Raw genomic sequence first — 14684 nt, 5'->3', positions numbered from 1 at the left:
AGAAGATTCTGGAACTTAAGGAAGTCCAGCTCAATTCTAACTAGAGCAGGAAGGCTGTTCCAAAGAGAGACACAAGCCAAAGAGAAACACATACCTCCCACTCTCTGTTTCAAAAAGCATTTCACAAGCAGTGTATTTGAGTTAAAGGAGCGGAGGGAACAAGCATGGTAGTATTTTGGGAGACAAAGTTGGAGATATCGTGGTCCCAGACCCCATAAAGCCTGTTAAATGATACAGAAGATTTTGATTTTCATCCTTGCAGACACCAGGAGCCAAAGTACGCATTTTAGGAATACAGTGATACAATCCCTGGGGTTGGACCAAGGATAAGACTTGCAGCCCTATTCTGGATTTGCTGTTGGGGTCGTAGACAACAAAGAGGGATGGTGAGAAATAGACTGTTGCAGTAATGCATCCCAGAGAGCACCAGCGCTCTTTTGATATTGAGCTTCTGGGGGAAGGTGAGAAATGTAGAATGCCTGTAAGGAGGTTAAGCTGAAAGTGGGCCTTCTTTACAAGCTTCGAAATGTAAGGCGTAAAGGAGAGAGAGGACTCAACAATGACCCCTAGGTTTTTGGCCTCACAGGATGGTGAGAGTAGATGGCCCAAAGAGGGCAGCCAGAGGGTAAGAGGAAAACAGGGCACAAATGTCTCAATAAGAAGGATCTCCATTTTACTGGCATTGAGACAGAGATGGTTAGCCACACACAATGCCTGATTGAGGGTCAGACAATCAGGGATATAAAACGGGGAGAATAAATTAGCAGAAGGGGGTTTCAAGGAAAGCTGTGTGTCATCAACATAACACTGGAAATTAGAAGAGAAAAGGAGATCAGGCAAGCCAGAGTGACCAGATAGATATTGAAGCATCACAAAAATAGGATAGAATCCTGGGATACGCTACAGGTAGAGAGGGAAGTGGTGGAGTAGAAATGGCTCTGTTGCAACCGGTTAGTGAGGAAAACAGGTCAGCCAGTCCGGTGCCCTTTCTAGGGTGCCAAAGGTACCATGTAATCACTTAATAAGGATATAATGGATGACTGTGGTAATGGGAGAGGAGACATCAAGGAGCATTATCCACAGTGTCCTACTATCATAAATACCACATGCGCTGCCATTATATCATTCCACGCTATTAAAAAGACGGTATACTCCCCTTATAGTACCTACAATAAAATTACCCATATTAGGATACCGAGTGTGGCCATTGGCCAGATTCTTGTGGGCACTGCCTGTGGCCATGCCCCCAAGAATCTGGCCACTGGCCTCAACCACCACAGTAGGATTAAACCATATAACAAGTATGTACAATATACCTACAAATTTCAAGAATTATCCATCTCCCCCCTATCCCAATAACGCCCGTGGACAAAAGGGTTTACGGCAGACACAGCGGCACCTGCACAGCTTTTTTCACCTATTAAAAGAGCTCTATATCAACTGTTTTCCACACCCCCGCTCTTTCCAGGCCCTCCTTCGTCCACAAAATAACCCCAAATATATTTTCCAGACTTCTTTTCACTGCGCTGTCCACTGACAAAGGCCATGATCCACCCATCCATTATGGCAACCATTTCTAAAATGGTGACGCACTTCAGATTTTCAAACATCCAATCAGCATGCGCCTCTCTGCAAACTTTGGTGACCATTCGTCAAATCATGCCAAAGTGATATACTGCCAAAAAAGTACTCTTTCTATAAGTTCAGCAACTTAACCAAAGATATTATTATGATTAATCATATAAATATTTCTCATAAACAAATATCACCATTTCATATTTTGACAGATATTTTTCAAAAAGGTAGCAGGTGCCCCTCTCCAGAAAGAACATGGCATGATAACCTGTTCTGTAGTTTTTTTTCCCCATTTTGAGAGTTTGCAGCGATCGCTTTTTCTTTTTGCTTTTTACTCACTGTACCTTTCACAGATGGGAAATATCCACTTGCATATTAGTCTTTGACCATCACCAAAATGCTAAGGCAATTCCCCTTGAACAAGAGTACCAACAGCAACCTCAAGCATGTGTTTCAGCCTTATTGGGCCTCATCAGTGAGGTGGAGCTGTGACCAACGCCAGGTTCCTTGCAAACATTTTCCAAAAAGTTTGTAGGTGCCCCTCACCAGAAAGAGCATGGCATGATAACCTATTCTGTTTTTCCCATTTTGAGAGTTTGCAGCCATCGCTTTTTGCTCACTGTACCTTTCACAGATGGGAAATAACCATTTGCATATTAGTTTTTGTCCGGCCCACATGGGCAGTCCAGCACCAAAATGCTACGGCAATACCCTTCTGAACAAGAGTACCAACAGAAACCCCATATATGTGTTTCAGCCTCGTTGGGCCTCATCAGTGAGGTGGAGCTGTGCCTCTCTGAGCACAGTGAGCAGGGAGTCCATGTGTGTGTTCCCCCAGGTAACACAGAGTGACCAACCCCAAGTTCCTCGCAAACATTTTTCAAAAAGGTACAGGCACCCCTCTCCTGAAAGAACATGGCATGATAACCCGTTCTGTGTTTTTTTCCCACTTTGAGAGTTTGCAGCCAACACTTTTTGTTCACTGTACCTTTCACAGATGGGAAATATCCATTTGCATATCAGTCTTTGTCCCGCCTACATGGGCAGTCCAGCACCAATATGCTATGGAAATTCCCTTCTGAACAAGAGTACCAACACCATGCACATGTTTCAGCCTTGTTGGGCTCGTAGACCTATTCTTAATTGATCTGTTAAATTTTTCCGTGGTCTATTTTCAACTCGGTAATCCACAGACAGTCATGAGGGCCTTATTTTGACAGAAATGGCAAACACACTTCATGGCTAGAAGAAACATTTCCCAAAGAAAAACTGATTGATAAAATCTCTAAAGGTAAACAATGTATCTTTCGATATAAACAAATGTTATAATTTGTGAGAGCTTATTGAAATAATAATGTCTTCTTTTCTTCTAGTACATAGTTTACATGAAGAAACAACACCACAGATTAATCATACAGAATCCCAAAAATAAGAAATACAATCCCAAACCCCAACAGAACAGAATGAGATAATGATCCTGCATTCAAAATTGGATGATCTTAGCAGTGACTTTAAATACATTTTAAATTATGTTAAAAATCATTTAATTACATAATGTTCATTATCACTCTCATACTTGTATCTGTCCAATTTGCCACCAGCACTCACCCAAATGAAATCACAACACATAAATCAAAGACAGTTTGATGAAACTTCTCTCCTTCCATCAACAGATGATGACTTTATTAAAATTCTAAACTCTCCCATTTATGTTTCCCATTCTGATACCCCTCCCTTTCATAAATACATGTGTTTGCACTATAAACATCTTGTATATTATTGTGTCATAAAATCCTATTTCTTTTTTAAAATCCCAATCAATAGTTGTAAAACTTCTCGACCATTTGGAGGGTCTGTTTGTGCAATTGGGCGTCTGCAGACATCATGCCCTGTCTGTTCATGTACGTGTCACATGATACATTTTAAATTAGTCCCCAGACAACGTGCCCGTTTGGGGACATCCCAAGACCTGGACAGGGGAACAAGCGTGATGATGCTGTGTAGGTTGACAAGGAACAAGAAGATGCAGTAATGGACGTTTTTACCTCAAGTTCCCAGAGAGAATCATGGGTGTGGCGGTTCTTTATAATTGTTGGAGGTGTACCAAAAGCTCGGCATGCCAAGGTTAAATGCATTTAGTGCAAGGTCGTACACAACTGTGGACAACCTCGGCAGTACTCTTTTGTAACCAACTTTAACAGGTGCCTCAAGGTTTCAATCTCTCTACAATTGTACCTACACAATCTTTCCTCTTTTGGTGTATCTAACCATGTACCAATATATTTGTGGCAGGGTAGTATATTACACTGTAGCATAATTATAAACCTTGAAAAACTCTCTGTTTCTAACCATCATTAAATCATTTCGAGGAACAGAGGGTTTTAGCCCTTGAGATGAATGCATCTTGTATCTCTGCTTTTTACTCAGGATAGTTAAATTCTCACTAGCATCCCAAATATGGGCTTTCTTTTTAAGTTCTTTATACATCGGCCAGATATCACTAGTCGCTGCAGGTAATTTCACATTAACAGTACTGAGGAACTTAAGGGTTATGGATTTAAGACCTTGGATGAATATGTTCCCCTTTTCCATCTTACTTATATCTTTATTATTCTGGACCACTATTTTAACATGCAACTTACAGCAGTTTATTTTCCTTAGTGTTTCCATTGATGTAATGCCCAATTAACATTTTTTTGCTTCAAATGGCGTTGATCAAGGCGGACATAGTGCTATTTCCGACATTTTCCCTTCTATCTTTCCAAGATTCCCCATGCTTCTTTCTCCCACAGTTTCCAATGCATCTAAGGCCCTCGGCATTATGCAAGTTTTAAATATTTCTAGGAGGCCTTCCACTGAATATCCCCCTTTCTTACTCATATAACTTCGAAACAGATTCCTTTTTTTAATTGTTCTCAACTTTACCATATCAAAATAGAATTCACAAGGGGGTTTATTTACAATTGGCATTCCTAAATATGTATAACTTTCAATCACCTCAATTTTTTTGGAGTCAATTTCCCATACATATGGGGGTTTTAGAGACCTACTTTTCCTTCCCCCAAAAATCATAATCTTAGTTTTCCCAACATTAATACTTAGATTATTTTTCTTTTGAGTATTGTTGCAACACATTTAGCATTCGTTGAACAGCCACCGGTGTCTTATCTAATAAAACAGTGTCACCCAGTCACCCGCACACATTAATCAGCTAATAACCATGTTTCCTATTTTTTGGGGGAAATTATTTAAATTCAAAAATCTTTCCCACATGTCAGCGACATAATGGTTGTAAAACACTGCAGAGGTAAAACAACCTTGTTTTAGTCCCGTATTAATTCTAATGGGTGGAGAATTTTTAGATCTTTTATCCAGGCAAATTACTGCTGTGGTTCACCTATACATTTCTTTTAAGAAATGCAGTATGACCAGACATATTTTCCATTTGGTTAGTTTGTTCCACAGTTTTTTCCTGTCTACACTATCAAAGGCCTTGGTATAATCTATAAAAGACGCATATATGTTAGTTCTTTTCTTACCCACAGTATCCGATATAATATAGTTCAGTGTGATCAGATTATCTATGGTACTATTGTCTTGTCTAATACATGTTTGTTGAATAGATAGCAGCTGGTTCTCCTTGCTCCACCTGTTAATATTTCTTAGTAGCAGTGAGCACAAGATTTTACGGCTACTGTCTGCCATGGCCAGAATTCAATAGTTGTCTGGGACGTTCTGTCCCCTTTTTTATGTATCAGGACAAAAATAGCTTTTTGCGAGCTATCCGGCAATTTGCCACCTTCCAAAATAGACAAGGATAGGTGGAGCAGTAACCAGGCCCATTTCTCCGGGTTGTGTTTATTAAGTATATTTGCCACTTCATCTGGGCCGGATGCTCGAGAGGATTTCATTTTCTTAATTACTTGTAGAATGTTTTTTTGGTCAAATGGAAAGATGGGCCTGTTTCTCTTCCAATTCTGATCTTCCGTGAATTTACTACAATTTTTAGTGAAGAAAAGTCGGGAAATATATTCTATCCATTTTCTTGACCAACACCATTTATGTCTGTCCCTCTTTCTTCTAAGAGGTATTGCCGGCACAAATACCAACATTTCTTTGAATCATGGGTCCTACAAAGTACACATATAATACACCAATTCGCATTTTGATGTTCTGTTTATATGCTTTTAACCAGAGTTATATTTGGTCTTAAGTGATGATATTTCCTGTTTCTTCCCTTTTTCCTCCATATTCACTATCTTCTTAATATTCCTTATTTTACCCTTCAATTCCTTTTTCTGATTGTTAATCTGGCTTCCGATTGTTAATCTTGCTATCAAAAACATTATTATGTATTTTCCCCCTCCTTTTGTGCCAATTTCCAATTTCTGTTATTTTCCTGTATTATACCCAACAGGTTACTTATCACATTTAGACCATTTAGAGCAATCTCCTGTCCATCAAGAGGCATACGGTTGAACATATTATCAAATTTCTCTAATGTCCACATTATCCTATTTCCGTCTAGGGAGCTTTGCATATTACGGGTAATTCCCTCCTGACAACAAAGGTGTGGCCTACTAATTAATTCGCATTTTAGTACTTTATGATCACTCAGCGAATTGTCTTCATGTTCAAAGCAGGATATATGTCCCGAAAGCCCTCTAGTCACAAATATGTAGTCTAAACAGTAACTTACTTTGCGGTTTCCCTTTTTATTTTCTCATCTGGCTCTAAGTATTCCATACAGTAATTTTGAAAACATTTTACCCAGGCAATTCCGTCATCAACCTTTTTGGGGGTATTTTGCTGTTTTCATCCAATTCTATTCCCCAATGGTATCATTGAATCAAATTCTCCCTCCATTGATTCCCATTTTCCCATTTCTACTTTGGTTAGGTCGCAACGGGCATTGAAATCGCCTACAATCATTACCTCTGCCTTAGGCCTTTCTTGCATCCAACTTTCCATTGTATTAGCAATAACTTTTGTTATTGCTGATATATTAGACCCGCCTGGCCGTGAATAGACATTTATTAACAATAGATCTTCTTGAAGGCCCAGATTTCCTATAATAGCACTCATTGCAAAAAATGAGTTACCCCAGTTATTATATTCTCTAAGTGTGATATGTTTTTTTTACTCCTGTGCAGAGTCCCCCTGCTGGTCTCCCTTTTTCCCCCTCCATTGCACAATTATTCAATGTGCTATAACCATCTACTGATAGATCTCCACTTATCCATGTCTCTTGTAATGCGAATATATAAAATTTGTCTAAAATTTAAAATCCCCCTTTATATAGAATAGAGTGGAATCCTCGACTATTCCAAGAAATAACCTTTACTTTTTCCCCGTCTTATTTCAATTTCTGTCTAGGTAATCTCCATCTGGGACCCATTTTTTGAAGTTATCGGGGGTAATTCATAGAATTCAGCGCACAAGTGGCGCACGCGGCTGGCGCACAGTGTGCACGTGCGGCAGTCTGCACCAGCCGTGTGTGCCAAAATCCATTTACGCGCGTAGCGTGTTCATGGATTTCAACATCCATAACCAGCCATGGTGCAGAGTAGCGCAGCGACCCTGCAGCAGCACCAGTTACGCCCCCAACCCCTCCCGGTGCACCATAAACAGCGCACAAATACCGTACATGGCGCAGTGGACCAGCATACAGCCCCCCAACCACGAAAACGTCTGTAAAAATCCCTGCGCACCCCTCCAAATACACGCATGGACGTTTTACACGTGATTGGCCCTGTGCGACCAGGGTACGTGTATTTCGGGGGTTCGCAGGAAGTTTTACATGCGATTGGCCCTGTGCGACCAGGGTACGTGTATTTCGGGGGTGCAAGGGAAGTTTTACACGCGATTGGCCCTGTGCGAGCGGGGCGCGTGTATTTCGGGGGTGCATAGGAAGTTTCACACGCAATTGGCCCTGTGCGAGTGGGGTACATGTATTTCAGGACTGCGTGGGAAGTTTCACACGCGATTGGCCCTGTGCGAGCGGGGTACATGTATTTCGGGGGTGCGCGGGAACTTTCACATGCGATTGGCCCTATGCGAGTGGGGTACGTGTATTTCGGGGGTGTGCGGGAAGTTTCACACGTGATTGGCCCTGTGCGAGCGGGGTACGTGTATTACCGGGGTGCGCGGGAACTTTCACATGCGATTGGCCCTGTGCGAGTGGGGTACGTGTTTTTCGGGGTGTGCGGGAAGTTTCACACGTGATTGGCCCTGTGCGAGCGGGGTACGTGTATTACCGGGGTGCGCGGGAACTTTCACACGCGATTGGCCCTGTGCGAGCAGGGTACGTGTATTTTGGGGGTGCGCGGGAAGTTTCACACACGATTGGCCCTGTGCGAGCAGGGTATGTGTATTTAAGGGGTGTGCGGGAAGTTTCACACCCGATTGGCCCTGTGCAAGCGGGGTACGTGTATTTCGGGGGTGCGCGGGAAGTTTCACACGCGATTGGCCCAGTGCGAGCGGGGTACGTGTATTTCGGGGGTGAGCAGGAAGTTTCACACGTCTTTTGCCCTGTGTGAACAGGGGTACATGTATTTCGGGGATGCGCGGGAACTCTCACAAGCAATTGGCCCTGTGCGATTGGGGTGCGTGTATTTCGGGGGTGCGCGTGAACTTTCACACGCAATTGGCCCTGTGCAAACGGGGTACGTGTATTTCGGGGGTGCGCGGGAAGTTTCACTTGCGATTGGCCCTGTGCGAGCGGGGTACGAGTATTACGGGGGTGCGCAGGAACTTTCACATGCGATTGACCCTGTGCGAGCGGGGTACGTGTATTTCGGGAGTGCGCAGGAACTTTCACATGCGATTGGCCCTGTGCAAGTGGGGTACGTGTATTTCGGGGGTGTGCTGGAAGTTTCACACGCGATTGGCCCTGTGCGAGCGGGGCACGTGTATTACGGGGGTGCACAGGATGTTTCACATGCGATTGGCCCTGTGCGAGCGGGGTACGTGTATTTCGGGGGTGCACAGGAAGTTTCACACGCGATTGGACCTGTGCGAGCGGGGTATGTGTATTTCAGGAGTGCGCAGGAACTTTCACATGCGATTGGCCCTGTGCGAGCGGGGTACGAGTATTACGGGGGTGCGCAGGAACTTTCACATGCGATTGGCCCTGTGCGAGCGGGGTACGTGTATTTCGGGAGTGCGCAGGAACTTTCACATGCGATTGGCCCTGTGCGAGTGGGGTACGTGTATTTCGGGGGTGTGCTGGAAGTTTCACACGCGATTGGCCCTGTGCGAGTGGGGCACGTGTATTACGGGGGTGCACGGGATGTTTCACATGCGATTGGCCCTGTGCGAGCGGGGTACGAGTATTACGGGGTGCGCAGGAACTTTCACATGCAATTGGCCCTGTGCGAGCGGGGTACGTGTATTTCGGGAGTGCGCAGGAACTTTCACATGCGATTGGCCCTGTGCGAGTGGGGTACGTGTATTTCGGGGGTGTGCTGGAAGTTTCACATGTGATTGGCCCTATGCGAGTGGGGTATGTGTATTTAGGGGGTGCACGGGATGTTTCACATGCGATTGGCCCTGTGCGAGCGGGGTACGTGTATTTCGGGGGTGCACGGGAAGTTTCACACGCGATTGGCCCTGTGCGAGCGGGGTATGTGTATTTCAGGAGTGCGGGGGACGTTTCACACGCGATTGGCCCTTTGTGAGCGGGGTACGTGTATTTCAGGGGTGAGCGGAAAGTTTCACACGCGATTGGCCCTGTGCGAGCGGGGTACGTGCATTTCTGGGGTGCGCGGGAAGTTTCACACGCGATTGGCCCTGTGCGAGCGGGGTACGTGTATTTCGGGATGCGCTGGAACTTTCACATGCAATTGGCCCTGTGCGAGCGGGGTACATGTATTACGGGGGTGCCCCAACGAATTGCCAGTGTGTGTCCTCTCCCCCCTCCCCAGGGACTGCAGGCAGACACCAACACAGGGGTATACACTGCACCCCTGGCCATGCCCCACAAGCGGCCCATCCACCCTGGTGAAGCCCCCAGCCAGCCCACATGTCAACACGCACAAGTGAGCACTGACTCATGTCCCCCAGCACCCCCATACACCCAGCAGTGAGGGGCACCTGCCAGCAGGCCCTGACTCATGTCCCCCAGCACCCCCAGCCACCCAGCAGTGAGTGGCACCTGCCAGCAGGCCCCGACTCATGTCCCCCATCACCCCCATCCACCCACCACTGAGGGGCACCTGCCAGCGGGCCCTGACTCATGTCCCCCAGCACCCCCATCCACCCAGCAGTGAGCGGCAACTGCCAGCAGGCCCCGACTCATGTCCCCCAGCACCCCCATCCACCCAGCATTGAGGGGCACCTGCCAGCAGGCCCCGACTCATGTCCCCCAGCACCCCCAATCCACCCAGCAGTGAGGGGCACCTGTCAGCATGCCGACTTATGTCCCCCAGCACCCCCAACCACCCACCATTGAGGGGCACCTGCCAGCAGGCCCTGACTTATGTCCCCCAGCACCCCCATCCACCCAGCAGTGAGGGGCACCTGCCAGCAGGCCCCGACTCATGTCCCCCAGCACCCCCATCCACCCAGCAGTGAGGGGCACCTGCCAGCAGGCCCCCACTCATGTCCCCCAGCACCCCCATCCACCCAGCATTGAGGGGCACCTGCCAGCAGGCCCCGACTCATGTCCCCCAGCACCCCCATCCACCCAGCAGTGAGGGGCAACACGAAAGGAAGCTGCACAATCATGGGCCTCATGTGCACCAAAATACCACAGCACGCCACTCCAGTCTTGACATGCAATGATTTCAACAATCCACCCCACACCGACATGCATATGTCATAACACAAGTCAAAAGTCAACCATGTACATCAACCCATGTCCGTCACACACACACACTGTTTGTCATAGATTGTGTAAAACCACATTTTGACATGCATGAACCCAATGAGCGAATCCCACACATGGAATTAAAATATCAAAATGTATTATAAACAAAATCAATGTAATGAAATGAAAGGGAAAAAATAATACAAACATGAATTGAAATGCATGTCTAAAAATATGAAAAATTAAATGTAGATGCAATCCAAATAAATCCTAAAGAAAAATGGTCCAAATTCTCTGTCCACCAAAACAAATTCAAAGGAAACACAACAATCAAATTCCATTGCCCCATGGTGAAATCCAAAGAAAATATACACATAAATCCAACTATGTACAAGCAATTTTGAAAGGGTCCATGAGCCCAACAAAAGAACTGAAACCTATCTAAGAAACTACCTAAGAAATAGCTATATACAAAAGTGTGGGGCATAGTCCAATCACCCCAAAAGAAATGAAAACGAAAATGAAACCTAACACTAAAAACTATTTACAATGGCGGCAGGCTAGTCCGACGGCTCTCTTTCCAATGTCCCAGGCCAGGGCATCATCGAACTCCTGGTCAATGTCCTGGAGGCGGTCCTCTTCCATGGCCCGAAGGTTTGCAGGGATGATGCCATGTTGGACTCCAACTCCCTGCGAATAGCCTCGAGGCACTCGGCCCGCCTCAGTGCCCTCCTCATGGAGTTCCCCGCCCTGACCATTGTGAGCCGTGCCTTTTCCGCCTGCCACCGCCCCGCATCTATACGCTGGCCCAACTGCAGCAACACGAAAGACACACCCATTCCAGGACCCTCCTGCCCTCTGGCCGATGCCTGCCCCTCTGATGTTGATGGCCCCAAGCCATCATTGCTCCCACCTAGAGCCTGCTGCTGCTGCTGCTGTCCATGTGCCCTGTCCGACGATGCCTGCAAATCCTCCATCTGCTGGTCTCCAGTTGTTGGGGTGTCCACCTCTGCTGGACTGCCAACTCCCGACTGTGGCAGGGATGGGATCTTCGCCAAGCTGGCTGTGTTGGTAGGGCCAGGTCCACAGGGGCCCTGGTGGAATCTGGGCCGGAAGACGGCAGGGAGAACGACTGGCGCATAGTCTCCACAGAGGAGGAGTGGTCTGCCAGAGTGCGCGACACATGTAGGAACCCACCAACCAGGGCCCCTTCCAACTGTGCCACGTCGCGACGCTGCTCTTCGTGATGGCGTGTGTGCTCCCCCCCATGAAGCACGCACGTCATCACGAGTGGCATGCGTGCGCAATGCAACACCAATCAGGACGGAGCCATATGGTCATGGGACTCCTCGTCTGCAGGTAGCGGAGAGGCAGATGATGTGGGCCTCCCTCCTACCTGCAGACGGGCCTTGGACGGGGCATCCCTGCTAGTGCATGGTGGTGCAGTCACAGGGTCAGGGACAGCGACATGCACTTAGCCCTCCGCGGTGACCTGTGCTGCCTCCTGACCCTGGCCCTGGACTGCACCACTTGCACCAGTGGTACTACCCCCACCAGGCCCCATGGGCAGCTCAGTAGCAGGCTCCTCCTCCTCTGTGGAGACCACCAACCTGGATGTCTCCGCACCGTCTTCTGCCATTGCAAGCCCCTGTGGGGTTCACCCGGCCCTTCCGCTACAGCCGTAGTGGCAGACGCGGCACCAGTCCCCTCTCTCCTGGATGATGGCAATTCCGGGGAGGGTGGCTGGGCCTTGCATCGCTGCCCGGTGGAGGCATCCCCGCTGCTTAGCTCCACAGCGTCGTCTCCGCCCTCTTCTTCACTGGACGCTGTGTAGAGGGAAACATAGAACACAAGCATCAGGATACTGTACAATAGTCCATTAGACAGGAAGCAATCATACATGAGTGGCACTGTCAAATGTCAATTCCATCCTGTCCCTCCACAAAAACATGGGTGAATGCACGCAACACAAATGCAGAAACAGGCACGGCGCATGCAATCAACATCAGCATCCATGTAAAAGGGCCTCTGTTAACCAAAATGTTGCCTTAAAAACTGACATGCATCATGGCTCATACTGAGCCCATGGACACACATCACCTGAGGGTCATGCATCATGGTTCGTACACCACAGACACAGTGGATACAACGGTGACCGCACTGCATGAGTGAATCTACACATCGTCATGGACATGTGTCATGCATCCATGCCGTTTCAAAGTCACACACACACTTCTCAGACACACACACATGTGCACCATACATGTACATGAGAGCAGCACCCATCCCTCACCCCCCCCTCCATGTCCAAGAACATAGACTGGCATGCATTCATGTGTGCATTCCGCATTAAAGCTACCCATGTTGCATTGGAACACATGCACCATCCATGTGGTTCACACATTACTGGTCTCACATGCATGACCATGATGTCCCTGCACACACACATCCATACATGGCCAATGTCACACATACAGGCAAGTATCAGACTACCAGCATACTGCAACATGCCCTGTCTCACGCAGAAATGCTTGGCCACTTGCTGCTCGACTCCAGACGGGTCTGCCTCCGAAGGATCTGGGCGTGGATCGCTGGGCCTATGCATACCAGGACCCTCATCTGGATGTTGCTCATGCTGAGCCGGCACCCCTCTGCATCCTCTGCCTTCACGAGGCGCCGGGCCTTGTAGAGGGTCCTGGACCTGAAGTCCTCCCAGCACTTCCAGATGTGCTTAATGTTGCAGGTTGCCACCCCCTCCACGTTGATGGCAACCACTACGTCCTCCCAGATCCTCTACTGTCCTTCCTTGTTGGCGCGTGATGTTTTGAAGAGGGCATCATAATGCCCCAGGACATGCTCCACAAGGACACCAACTTTCTTCTCACTGAAGCTGGTGGCCCTCTCTGGCTGGGGGTCACCAGTGGTCTCGGATGGTGTTTGGCCTGACATGGCGACCCCCGAGGCAGGTGTGGGTGGGCAACTGGGTCCTGGGGCTGGGCTGTTTAGCGATGGTATCCCAGTCGGGAGACTTCTGTTCCAGAAGTGGTGGACACAGCAACTGGACCCCTGCAGATGGCTGACGTGCAGGCACCAAATAGCATGGCACGTGGGCAGCAGGCAGGCAGCAGCGGATGGCAGATGTGAGCGTGCTTGGGGCTCTTGGGGGCAGGAAAATGGCCTTTTGGGCAGGAGCATGGTCTTCCGTGTGTTTTCATGTGGCCAGCTTGATGAGGAGTGATTTGGCATGTGAAAAAAGTGTATGTCAGCGTGAAATCCGAGGAAAGGCCCTTAGCGCAAGCGCGTCTGTGACATTTCGCGCGCGGTTGTTTCCCTCGTGACGTGTTTAGTTTAGTTTATTATTTGATAATGTGCACAAAACCCTAGGGTAGCCGGGCGCAGCAGTAACAAGAATACTTAAGCTTGGTTACATACAGTGGATGCATTACATGTTCTTACAATATTTACAGTACGGGTATTTGAGCTATCAGTGCCCCATATCACACAAAGGCAGACAAGATAGTCAATACAAACAAATTTACGGATAGTACAGGTTACAGGATATTTACATGCAGAGATCCGTAGTCTAAAGTAAGGGGGCAGTTTAGCGGGAGTCATTAGTCCAGAGCCAACTTTTCACTTTACTTCTGAAACTAGCGTAGGGTAGGTCATCTCTTAGAGCAGACGGGGGGGAATTCCAGGCACGAGCAGCTCTAACCGGGAAGCTTGTGTGCAAAGTGGTTCAGCGCATGAAAAAACTGCATGTCCGCGTGTGAATGCGTGTAATCTGAGGAAAGGGCCTACGCGCGTAAGTAACGTGACACGCGTGGGCATTTCCCTCAGCACGGGTTAAAGGTGAGCGGGACCAGCAGTTCGCTGTATGTGCCTTTCTTGGAGACCGACGTGTGTGTTGCTACTTCGTGTTGTTTCGCGTGCCATCACAACTTCACAGCGGATCAAGTGTGTATCTCTTCTTTTGGCAGGGTATTGGCTACGCGTGTTTTTCATCATCATGCTAGTCTGACAGTGAGTCGCGCACGCTATTTTTCCCACTACGGGTGCCCCCTGTGTATCGCGTACCCGTTTCCGAGGTCATAGTAGCCTGTGTGTCCTACGCGTACGCATTTTTTGTGTTCCTGGGTGCCATCACGTACTGCGGGAGGTTAATTCCACGCACGTAGGCTGCAGGGGTTGTGTGCATGGTTTTACTGCAGTTTTGGTGTGCCTGAGCGTTGCGTGACCAGTCACTACATCATCGGGGTCACATACAGCCTTGCAGGTGCAGGGGTGCTGTTAACATCTT

Source organism: Ambystoma mexicanum, chromosome 5q (assembly GCF_040938575.1).
Source record: "Ambystoma mexicanum isolate Mex_15411 chromosome 5q, UKY_AmexF1_1, whole genome shotgun sequence".
NCBI lineage: Eukaryota > Metazoa > Chordata > Amphibia > Caudata > Ambystomatidae > Ambystoma > Ambystoma mexicanum.
This window is presented reverse-complemented; position numbering follows the sequence as displayed.